The sequence below is a fragment of the Oncorhynchus nerka genome, linkage group LG7 (assembly GCF_034236695.1).
Source record: "Oncorhynchus nerka isolate Pitt River linkage group LG7, Oner_Uvic_2.0, whole genome shotgun sequence".
Classification (NCBI taxonomy): domain Eukaryota; kingdom Metazoa; phylum Chordata; class Actinopteri; order Salmoniformes; family Salmonidae; genus Oncorhynchus; species Oncorhynchus nerka.
The window spans coordinates 66,478,683-66,492,121 of NC_088402.1; the positions used below are offsets into that span (position 1 = coordinate 66,478,683).

Sequence of the window (13,439 nt, forward strand, 5' to 3'; positions counted from 1 at the left end):
TGGGTCGTGGCTGGGTCTTCCAGCATGACAACGACCCAAAACACACAGCCAGGGCAACTAAGGAGTGGCTCCGTAAGAAGTATCTCAAGGTCCTGGAGTGGTCTAGCCAGTCTCCAGACCTGAACTCAATAGAAAAACTTTCGAGGTAGCTGAAAGTCCGTATTGCCCAGCGACAGCCCTGAAACCTGAAGGATCTGGAGAAAGTCTGTATGGAGGAGTGGGCCAAAATCCCTGCTGCAGTGTGTGCAAACCTGGTCAAGAACTACAGGAAACGTATGATCTCTGTAATTGCAAACAAAGGTTTCTGTACCAAATATTAAGTTCTGCTTTTCTGATGTATCAAATACTTATGTCATGCAATAAAATGCAAATTAATTACTTAAAAATCATACAATGTGATTTTCTGGATGTTTGTTTTAGATTCCGTCTCTCACAGTTGAAGTGTAACTATGATAAACATTACAGACCTCTACATGCTTTGTAAGTAGGAAAACCTGCAAAATCGGCAGTGTATCAAATACTTGTTATCCCCACTGTATATATACAGTTGAAGTTTACATTCACCTTAGCCAACTACATTTAAACTCAATTTTTCACAATTCCCGATAATTAATCCCTGTAAAAAATTCCCTGTCTTAGGTCAGTTCAGATAACCACTTTATTTTAACAATCTGAAATGTCAGAATAATAGTAGAGAGAATGATTTATTTCAGCTTTTATTTATTTCATCACATTCCCAGTGGGTCAGAAGTTTACATGCACTCAATTAGTATTTGGTAGCATTGCCTTTAAATTGTTTAACTTCGGTCAAACATTTTGGGTAGCCTTCCACAGGTTTGTGGAATTTTGGCCCATTCCTCCTGACAGAGCTGGTGTAACTGAGTCAGGTTTGTAGGCCTCCTTGCTCGCACACGCTTTTTCAGTTCTGCCACAAATTTTCTATAGGATTGAGGTCAGGGCTTTGTGATGGCCACTGCAATACCTTGACTTCATTGTCCTTAAGCCATTTTGCCACAACTTTGGAAGTATGCTTGGGGTCAGTGTCCATTTGGAAGACCCATTTGGGAGACCCCAGCATTAACTTCCTGACTGATGTCTTGAGATGTTGCTTCAATATATCCACATCATTTTACTTCCTCATGATGCCATCTATTTTGTGAAGTGCACCAGAACCACCTGCAGCAAAGCACCCCCACAACATGATGCTGCCACCCCCCGTGCTTCATGGTAGGGATGGTGTTCTTCGGCTTGCAAGCCTCCCCCTTTTTCCTCCAAACATAATGGTCATTATGGCCAAACAGTTATATTTTTGTTTAATCTGACCAGAGGGCATTTCTCCAAAAAGTACAATCTTTGTCCCCAGATACACCTGCAATTGACTCAAATGATGTCAGAAGCTTCTAAAGCCATGACATCATTTTCTGGAATTTTCCAAGCTGTTTAAGGACAAGTCAACTTAGTGTATGTAAACTTCTGACCCACTGGAATTGTGATACAGTGAATTATAAGTGAAATAATCTGTCTGTAAACAATTGTTAGAAAAATTACTTGTGTCATGCACAAAGTAGATGTCCTAACTGACTTGCCAAAACTATAGTTTGTTAACAAGAAATTTGTGGAGTGTTTGAAAAACGAGTTTTAACGACTTCAACCTAAGTCTGTTACCTTCCAACTTCAACTGTATTTTTACACAAAAAACATTTTATTTGCCATACCTACCTTTTTTCATTCCACAACAATTTAACATGTACATTTTGTAACCATGTTGACTATGCAGGGCCTGTACTTAATATGACTCAACTTAAGTTCAACCGACTATGAGTTTACATCCATTGTAAGGCAGTCTCGGAATGTTCCTGTGTTTACGTTAGGCCCTGGGCATGCTCCAACCTCATATCTAACCGCTGCACCCACTGTCACCCTTATCCAGTCAGCCAGCCAATGCCTCCTGGAGAGCAGCTGTCTGAACAATAGCACTTCTATTTTCTACCCCTTCAAAAAAAACAGTTAGTGATATCCCTCCCCCCCAGACAGCAGGACCCTCCTATGATTGAATTACACTCAGGAACTCATTACAATAGTCATACAGGGAGCTGCTAGAGGTGATACAGTACTATTCAGTACCAGTATTACAAGAAAAACATGGGCCAGCTGTTTGCTAACAGCCTTAGTAGAAAAATATAACAAAACAGAAATAAACCACTTGATTCTGAATGGTGACGCAGGTCTAGTGATCATTTACACAACATCATTCAGAAACTGATATAGCATTTGACTATTGCACAAAAATGCATGGTGTTCACTGGTATCAATGTGCTATATTACAAGTTATAAACTGGGTGGTTCGAGCCCTGAATGCTGATTGGCTGACAGCCGTGGTATATCAGACCGTATACCACGGGTATGACAAAACATTTTATTTTTACTGAACATAATTAATTACACCACAAATGCATGGTGCCTAAGAACAGGCCTTAGCTGTGGTATATTGGCCATATACCACACCCCCCTCGGGTCTTATTGCTAAAATATCTAGCAGTGTTTACAAATCATTGCAACATTTATTCAGGAAAAGCTACTACAATTGACTAATTTGTGGTGTAATTAGGGCAGTAAAAATAAATGTTACAAAATGTGTTCTGCAAAAATCTACTACAGTACACTCATTTGTGATGTCATCGTTATCTGGGAAATAGTTATAATTACGTTGGTAACCAGTTTATAATAGCAATAAGGCACCTCAGGGTTTGTGGTATATAGCCAATATATCACGGCTAAGAGTTGTGCCTAAGAACAGCCCTTAGCCGTGGTACATTGGTTATATACCACACTCCATCATGCCTTATTCCTTAAATGACCAACACAAAATGTTTGGCTGAAATACATGTCCTGGGTTCTTCCATAACAACACTTGACCTAGCAGAATTTGCTGACAAGTTACAGCCATCAATCTCTAACTTTCTCAATTTCACTGCTCTGACGCAACTACTCAGCATATGCCTCATTCAATTTCTCCTCTACTCTCAATCTAAAAGGCAACACATCATGTAACATTGTGTATTTTAGTACATCCACATACGTTTAATGTAACATAACAGGTATCCAACACTCCGTCAGAGAGTGCACTGCATCTTAGCGCTAGAGGCGTCACGACAGACCCTGGTTCGATTCCAGGCTGTATCATATCCGGCCGTGATAGGGCGGGCACAAAATGTTTGTGTGTCGTCCAGGTTTGGCCGGGGTAGGCAGTCATTGTAAATAAGAATGTTCTTAACTGACTTACCTAGTAAAATAAAGGTAAAATAAAAAATGAAAAGAATGTGATAATGTGGACTGCTTGCTCATAGGTGGAGGTTCATATTATGCCTTAACTTAACATCTTGCCAGCACGATGTATACAGGGCCGGATTACCAAATGGGCTGGGGCCCCAACCCCAAAATATGTAGAATTGCAGTAAATTAGCTTAAAACTTTGACATTTTCTCTCAGCCTCATGGCAAGATGAGAACAAAAGCATGAGATGAGCTTTAAAACAGAAAATCCTGCCTCATAGCAAAAAAACAAAAAAGTGTGTATTACATTATTCTCTCTGCACCATGACAAAATGTGTTGAAATTTAGGAAATTATCCCCAGGTCCCCAAATGCGGTTGTCCGGCCCTGGGTGATTAGACACTAAAGCTGTAAAGCTAATTTTCTGCCCATCACTAATAATGTCAGTGACATTGGGTAGCAGACAGACAAACAAATGCCTCAATGGGTATGTACCACCAGAACAGTTGGTCTGGTCTTTGCCCATGCCACAAAACCTGGTGTGACTGCATCAGTAAATTAAAATACCAAAACTCTGATATTAAGGCAAATTTAGATTAGGAACTCATTAGAAACTGTTATCCTGTGTTAATCCTTAAAATTAACATTTATGAACAGATTTCCTAAAATGTTAAAAAAATATATTTAAAAAACACGAGTGGATAAATCAGCAGAAGTTCGTGACTGACTCTTGCAAATGTGAGAAAGTCACCAACATATAATTTGAGTCTGACATTCGTAATTAAATGTGTTCCGTTAGAAAACAAGCTGTGAAATAAATATAAACCCTGAGAGATTAAGACTGGATAGACAAATCATTGTACAGAAGACTATTACCAAAGAGCTACATTTTCATATATAAAAAACTGTAATCTGAAAATCTGTTTATTGGCTATGTTGCTGCATGACTGAGCCACCAACAATCTCAGGCCTGGGCATGCCTTGAGTGGGGCAGCAGTCTGTCAATACAATGCCAGCGGCACCCACCAGACGACTCACCTGGCATATTGACTTTAGGCATGGTGATGGCTGTTCGTTTCCACAAACGTGCTCCCTGAGGACTAGCAAAGCTGGTCAGCTACTGGACCGGTGTAGCAGGGAAGTGTAGAGTCATCTGCCTCTCCAGTGCAATATGAAGCTGTGCCTGCGCCGTGTAACCAGAGCCTGCAGTGCCCACACAGGATACGCAAAAGAGGATCCTGTGTGCCCACTCTATTTTAAGTTTTAATATCTGTCCAGGTCTCCCTGACAAGTACACACAGAGGGACAGAGGGAGATGGTCTGGTGTTATACAAGTCTGATAGCTGGTCAAGTTCAAGAGTACACACTTATTTTTCTGTTTCCATAAGGGTGGTCGTGGTCAGTGGGAATACGACTGGAAAATAATTTTCTGGAAAACTAGTCTGCACTGAACAGTCTAGACAATCACGTATACACTTAAATAATGTTTTTAATTATACATTATAAACTGGATGGCTCGAGCCCTGAATGCTGATTGGCTGACAACCGTGGTATATCAGACCGTATACCACAGGTATGACAAAACACTAATTACGCCACAAATGCGTGGTGCCTAAGAACAGGCCTTAGCCATGGTATATTGGCCATATACCACACCCCCTCGGGCCTTATTGCTAAAATATCTAGCAGTGTTTACAAATCATTGCAGAATATATTCAGCTAAAGCTACTACAATTGACTAATTTGGGGTGTAATTAGGGCAGTAAAAATAAATGCTGCAAAATGTATTCAGCAAAAGCTACAACAGTACTACACTCATGTGACCTGGGAAATAGTTCCGCTGAACACAAAAGGAGCATCAAATATCCAGCCGTTTCTGAAACAACAGTAGAGAACCTGCGTTAAGTCAAAGTAGTCCACTTCTCCCCCCCAAAGGCCTTTGAGCATGTGGGCAGGGAAGGGCAGCTTTTTATTAGCCAAGAATAGCCGGGTTGCTGGTTGCAAATGTAAGAACGTATAAAAACTAAAGCACACCGGACAAACCAAGCCTGAAAAGCTGCATGGTCCAGAAAAAACGCTTTTAGGTGCTGTAATCTCAAATACAAGATATTCTCCTTTCTCCCACTTTCATGCTCCAAAGGGTGCCAAACTCAATAATTTAGCTAATTTGACTTCTGCTTGCACAGGAAAATAAACCAAAGTAAAGTAAACCAATCTGCTAGATCCTTTAAGAATATATAAAGGATGCATTGATAAAACATTCTGAAATGTCTTTTGATTAATCTTGAACAGACAAGATACAACTCCTCCCAGTTTGGCAAGGAGAGGAAACTCATGGAAGTTTATGACCTTTTTTTGGCACACTTAAGAGAGTACTGGGAAGAAAAACGTGAAGCTAAGAACACGTGTGAAAACACCTAAGCCCATGGACCAACCTCATACCCGATTCTCCAATGTCCCCCAGTGCTTTCTCAGAACAGCCCTGAAGACACAACCAATCTATTTAGGGAATGCAATCCCAAATGTCAAAGCTCATTTCAGTGTGCAGCCAATAAAGGAAATCAAGTAAGAGAGATGGATTGAGAGCAGGGAGGTGGGCAGTGGGAGACATTGGCAGAGAAGTTTCCCTATTCTCTGAAAATAAATACCAGATAATTTGAGGGACTAATTCCTGGTCCTCTGACCCCAATTGGTCACATTACAGAAGACTAACAATAACGATAGATGAGCTCTTTCCGCATTATTGCCAAAGTGATATAAAACTGCACTCTACATGTTATTGTATGTCATCATCATGAATGACATACACAATAAATTCATTTATAGATGCAAATAAGACTTTAAACAAGCGAGCACAGCCTCATCGACACCTTATGAAGAAAAGTTTCCTGGAAATATCTTGTCCAAAATGAGACAAACAAATTCTTACCATAGGAGAGGAGTTCCTGGAAGAAAAAAACATCTCTTTCACTTAGCCTCTCTAGTGGGTCACTTGGTGTCTAAGTTTCAAATCTCATATTTCCCCTTAACATTAACATATCTAGGGAGGATAGACTGTCAGACTGAAGCAAAGTTCAACAACAGGTGTTCCACTTCTTTTACTCCAGCCGTTTCCTTCATGTACAGTGCCCTCAGAGTATTCACACCCCTTGACATTTCAAAATGTTGTTGTGTTAGCCTGAATTTAAAATGGATTACATTGAGGGTTTTTACACTGTACCCCATAATGTCAAGAAGGCACTAAAGCAATACTGCAAAAAATGTGGCAAAGCAATTAAGTTTTTGTTCTGAATACCAAAAAATATGTTTTGCATTTGCCCCAAACACAACACATTACTGAGTACCACTCTCCATATTTTCAAGCAGTGGTGGCTGCATCATGTTATGGGTATGCTTGTAATTGTTAAGGACTGGGGAGTTTTGCAGGATAAACATTTTTTCACTGAATGAAGCTAAGCACAGGCAAAATCCTAGAGAAAAACCTGGTTCAGTCTGCTTTCCACCAGACACAGAGATTAATCCACCTTTGTACAGGAGAACCTATAACACAAGGCTATTCTACACAGGAATGGTTTATTATGAAGACAGTGAATGAACCTGAGTGGCCGAGCTACAGTTTTGACTTGAAAATCTGCTTGAAAATCTATGGCAAGGCCTGAAAATGGTTGTCTAGCAATGATCAACAATTTGACAGAGCTTGAAGAATTTTGAAAATAATAATGTTGCACATCCAGGTGTGGAACACTCTTAGACTTACCCAGAAAGATTCACAGCTGTACTTGGTGCCAAAGGGGATTCTAACATGTATTGACTCAGGAGGTTGAATATTAATCTAAATCAAGAGTGGTTTATTTTACAAATGTTAGAATTTTTCTTAGACTTTGACAGAGTATTGTGTCAATCATTGACAAAAATACACAATTAAATCCAATTGAATCCCACTTTGTAATGACAAAACGTGGAAAAAGTCTAGAGGAGTGAATACATTCTGAAGGCACTATATCTAGTCTAATGCACATTCTAGCCTAATTCACTCCTGTCCCAAAACAAAAACACATGTAGCAGACTTTATTTTAAAGTGGCACAGAACATTGAAAAAAAAGATACTTAAATTCCACAACACTATTTTCAATATCTTCAGTTCAATGGTGTCTGTCACAATAGACAACCTCAGTCCCAATAGTTTTGGGACAGGAGTGAATTAGACTGTAATTTGCACTAGACTAGATACATGATATTATCCATTTTTATTTGGCGGAAAAGCGACTCATTTGTTGACTCAAGATTGTGAGTGGAAAATGACAAAACCTTTGCTCCCCTTGTCAGTTTACGTTCGTTTCCGTCACCATATTTTGAGTTCACGCTTCATTTGTGCAGTATGAGCATCCTGTTCAGTTGGTGTTATTGGCAGTAACATTATTTTAGGTTATCCAAAACGGCTAATCCCAAACTGGGGTACGCACAATGTCGTCGAGGGTACGTCAAATAAAAACGTGATTCACATTTTCAAACAGTCCATTTAAATTTTCAAACGTGGATATACCTTTGGTTAATGTTTGTTTCCTCACCTGAGTGGCCTCGTTTCACTGCCAAAAATATTAAATCATCTAGTGTTCCGCGAAATAACGTCAAATAATAGTCAGAAGACGACTTGAGTAGTAAAACATGTATAAAAGCAACATATATCGTTAATAAGAAGGGGCTAGAAGTGTCTTATATGGTGAGCTACCGAGTGGCTAGGACAGGCAAGCCCCAAACTAATTGTGTGGGGCTTGCCTGTTTTAGGACTTAATTCTTCCTGCTACCGCGGATATGGCTGGGACAACGCTGGGGGAAAAGGCCCAAAAAACTATACAGACAATGCCTTCTTCAAACAACACTGTTTCACGACGCATCATTGACATGACAGGAGATGTTTTGAAACAATTACTGCTTCGCATACAAGCCAGTGAATCCTATGCGTTACAGCTGGATGAGTCAAAAGACGTGGTGGGCCTGGCACAGCTCCTGGTGTATGTCCGTTACATTTATGGGGGGGGGGGGGGGGTCAATTAAGGAAGACATCCTCTTCTGGAAACCAGGACAGCATGAGAGAATATTTTTAAAGTACGGGGCAGCTTTGTGACGTCAAATCGACTTTGGTGGTCAAGATGTGTTGGTATTTGTACTGATGGAGCAAAAGCCATGACAGGGAGACATAGTGGAGTGGTAACACGGATGGAAGCGGTTGCTCCCGACACCACTTGGGAACACTGCAGCATCCACCGAGAGGCTCTTACTGCTTGAAAGACGTTTTGGACACTACAGTGAAAATGGTTAACTTTGTTAAAGCAAGGCCCCTGAACTCTCGTGTATTTTCTTCTTTATGCAATGATATTGGTTAAGACTATGTAACACTTTTACAACATACAGAGAAGTGCGCTGGATATCAAGGGGCAAAGTACTGACACTTTTTTTTTTTTAATTGAGAGACGAGCTTATTGAGAAATCGCGCCGGTAAAACATTCATGCCCTTTGCAACCATGTACCTATGAGAGTGGATTCTCGGCCCTCACTCGCATGAAAACTAAATACAGGCACAGACACACAGGAAATGATTTAAGACACTATCCAATACAACATTGCAGTCATGTGCATCCTTTCAAGCACACCCTTCTCATTAACCTGTGGTGAGTTATTCACAATTTGAGATGAACAAATAAGGTTTTATATGTAAGATGGCTAAATAAAGAGCAAAATTATTGATTATTATATATGCCCTGGCCCTATAAGAACTGTCACTTCCCATGAGCCGGGTTGTGACAAAAATGCACTAATTCTTATATTTATTAAACATATCGTATAGTGTGTGTGCATCAGGCTTACAATGATGGCAAAAACATTTGAGAGTGCGCTGACCCTGGTGCTACAGGGGATACGTAGCTGGAGGTTGAATGTTTGAAGGGTTACGGGACTATAAAACGTTTGGGAACCAATGCCCTAGAACAGGGGTTCTTTAACTTTTTCAGCCTGGGACCCAAATGAGAAATAATGTGTTTTGCTGGGACCGAAATTTAGGTAAATTTACCAATATACAAAATGTAAGTAAATGTACCAATATACGTACATTTTGGTACACATCTTTGCCCTTATACCTAAAACAAATGCATTTTAGACAAACAAATAACTAAATAGCAATATAAATAGCTAGTCATGTTTATAAGGGAGTAACCGTGTCGTTATATGAATTTGTTCGTTTCGATTGACTCATTACTAAGTACTTCCCCACACAAAACACATTGAGGGAGCTCCTCGTTAATTCTCAAAATTTGTATGAAAGAGAGAAACTCATCGTTGTACTGGCTTTGCATGACGATTGAGCTCAGTCAGAACTTGTTGCGACCATGAGTCCATTTGGCGAGTGGGAATTAAAGTGGTTTACAGCGCATAATCTGCTGTTGAACCATAGCGCTGCAGCGTGTGACGCGGAGTGATCAAGAAAACACCAGAAAAATATATATGGTAAACCGCATATCCCTCTCCCGCAGCTGCCAAACTGAGCAGAGAGCTGTTAGAGGAAATTATAGTTTAGATGATCAATTATGTATACATTTATGATTAGAACCATTTATTCTAATACTATTATGTTATGATTTGAAAAGTATGAGTTTTTAGTTGAGCTGTTACTGAAAATGTAAGCAGAAATGAATTAATTGTCTGTGTCTCCTGGGGAATTTAAGAAGGAGGGATAAGATAGTTTTTCCAAACAGATAAGAATGTTTTGGTTGGATTCCATTAGTGGAGAGAAGTATATCCTTTAGACAGGTTGGAATGTAGTTTATGAGGGGAGTGAAACTATCTCCAGGACCGAATACTACGCCATTGTAAGGCTGGGAGAGGGTGTGAAACTGATGACGTCATTTTATGTCTTCTTTCTATAAAATGTAATGTTATTGTATTCTGGGTCAGTACTCTCTGGAATTAAACGCATTTTACCTGGCTTTTAAGACTGGTCTCGATCTACTTCATGCATAATTAACGAACTTACAATTCATTAATGAATTAGAAATGAGTGCTAATTGGTTTTGGCAATTAAAGCATAAAGGAATCTAAAATTCCTCTATCAAGAACGCACTGAACAGAGACTGCAGTTGCACTTGGCCAAATCTATTCATTAAATAATTATACATGTACGGACACGTCGCGACCCACCACAGGTCCGCGACCCATAATTTAAGAACGGCTACCATAGAATATCTAATCAGGGGACTATTTCAGACAAATTGTCAGGGGTGCTGTGGTCATGTTTCATGACGAACAAGGGTCGGTAGCTAATGAGGGATTACTGTATTGTTTGACAAGGACGGAGACTAAAAAACCCAGGAAATAGAAATAGTTGTGGAATGTTCCAGATCTTGGCGTATGCCTACTGACGCTTTGGACAGTTTACCAGCATGTTTATATATTCCATTCTGATAAAGATCACCCTTCCTGTCAGAAAGATATATAAATACACACAGCCAAAAATCTCTGACAGTTTACTGACGCAAGTGAACGAACGTTTTAGGTATTTGGTGTCATTGGATAGAATAAGTAGCTAAGTGTACATTATGTCCGCTCGAATTTGTATTTATACCCGAGTAAGATTAATATAAATGCATTAGTCTTGACGTAGCCTCGTCGCGAACCACGCGATTTGGGAGGTATGGCAACGCTAGACTAGTCTTGACAGAACGGGAATTTTAATTTTAAAATCTAATGTTGGCAACACCAGCATGGGACATACAAACTAGTATTTGAATCCACTGTACTCAGAAGTATTGTAACAAATGGCCAATTTATACATTATAGCAAACATACTGATAAACTGTCCTTAAATCTAATCTGTACATATTTCACAGATCACCCCTCAATCTTTTTATTTGCAAGAGGGGTGGGTTCATAAACTTTGCCAAAGTACTAGAACCCCAAGGGACTTAAAATTGGCCGTAATCACTCCTGTGCATCCCTTACAGAGAATTGTGCCTTCAGCACAGTGGATGGCTCCCAGCATCGGTTCAACTTTAAGGATTATGAGGTAAGTGGACAATTTAACAGTATATGCATGTGATTGACAAACTGATTACAATTATCTTGAGCAATTCCCAAACGTGGAACTACATACATTTTAGCTTAAAATCTAGTCAGTTTTCACATCAGATTTCGCCAGTAGCTGGATGCTTTGTGCATTAATGCCGTTGTTTGATATCAAGTTTTACCCTCAATAGACAAGGAGGTACAAAAAAACAACTTGAGTATCATTAGGCTCCATTTGAAAATACTGATTGCATTCAACTTACAAATATGTAATTGTGACTGCCCTCAAGCCTGGCCAAGATGGTGAGCACAAACTTAAGAGGATGGCCATGAGGGTAATGTCAGTCTCCACCACATCCAGGGTGCGAAAGTAATACCCAAAGACCTCAGAACCTACATTATTAATGCTGAATTTAGCTCTCATCCCATAAACTATCTGAATACCGAATAAGAAACTGTGGTTAAGGTATCAGTGGAAGGAGTCCCACGTGTTGTCTGGAGTTACTGAGAAAACCACATCAGAAAGTGGTCACAGCTTTGGCACAATCCCTTTGTGTACATGTCCAGCAGTATTTCAATTTTACTGTTTCATTTCACTTGAAAAGTCCAATTCAAATCAATCTTCTTAGGTGATAAATTCATCCCCATCATCTTCCTTTGCTTCAGTCGTCCTGGGTGCTACACACTTAGAGAAATTCAAAGTGTTTGAGCGTTATGCAGAACCCAATGAACAGCTTCTGAAGTCACTTGAGGTACGGCCAGCAGACCAGAGGTCAAGCTCACCCTGCTGCATAAAGGGCCGTCCTTCTGGGAAGGGTCTAGTAGAGGGAAAGGCGGCAGATACCAGGCTGGGCCTCAGCTGAGGAGAGCAGATGCTGGGGGGCAAAGTACGAAAGGGGTAATGGTGGTCTTAGTACACAGTCAAAGCCTACCTCCCTTATCACGCCTGCGGCAACAAGCCAAACAGCCACCGGAAGAACCGAAGAAGTCCAAAAGAAAGTCCCGACCCTGATGGAGGCTTGGGGATGGCTGGAGAGCCGAGGAAGAGTGAACCAATCAGGCCGCGAAAAAGGAAACCGCAAGGACACTGACAAAAGGGATGGTATAATTCCCTGAATGTTTGTCACAGTTGCCATGGATCCCTCCACTCCTGGGGTTTTGCAGAGCAAAGTCAGAGGAGAGACGAGTGCCAAGTCCATTGAGCACCAGCGAATCTCTTGCTGCATGCGAGACCAGGGCAGGGACAGAGAGAAGAGTAACATAAGCATTTCTGATGAGGGTGAGGATAACCAACATGTTATGAAACACTCAGAGGCTGGCATGGCAAAGATAAAAGCAGAGGGCTGGAAGAATCCAACCAGTGCCCTTAAGATGGTTGATGAGAGAAGAAAGTTAAGAGGACTAGTTGCTCGCCAACACACTAGTCTGAAAGAGCTGCAGGTCCATATAAACTCAACGGATAGCCAGATTCATGCGCTGGAGGAGAAACAAAACATCAGGCAAACTGACTAAGAGGCCCAGCAGAAGGTTGTGCAGCCGGAATTTTGGGATAATGAACTAAAGGTAGAAGAGGGATATGAGAAAGACCTGGAACAGTTCCTGGAGATGAAGGTGAAAGCTGTGGAGTGTAAGGCCAAGTTGGAAGAGTACAAAATTAAAATGCAAGGACTTGATTCCTCAAGAGATTGAATAGTTCTAAGGGAGAAAGTTAATGTTCCAAGCCACGATGCCACATCTACTGCACGGTGGACAAGGCCAAATGAGGCCTTGAAATCAGTCAAGAGCTTAGTCAGCATGATAAATAGAAAGTTTGCTCCCAGAGAGAACTCCGATCTTCCTCATACGCTAGTTCCTTCAAACCAGATAAAGGACTTAAGTCCGCTTAGAGACTGGTGTACAAACTGGTCTGAAGCCCCAAGTCCAAATTCAGAAACAACCAAGGGTTGTGCATCGCGCCGAGATAACGATTACATCTGGGCAGCACAATGGTTTGAATGAGGTAGCGCAAGAACTGAAAATTACCGGTTTAAAAACAAGCAAACCAGTAACTTAATATGCGTGATAATTCAAACCATGCAGGGATTTGTTCCCAGTTTTACATTTCTATATTGAA

General features: G+C 40.6%; 1 pseudogene; it reads left to right on the forward strand.

Moving 5' to 3' along the window:
* Window positions 1–9,140: 9,140 nt before the first annotated feature.
* Window positions 9,141–13,320, forward strand: LOC135572652 (uncharacterized; annotated as a pseudogene).
* Window positions 13,321–13,439: the final 119 nt, after the last annotated feature.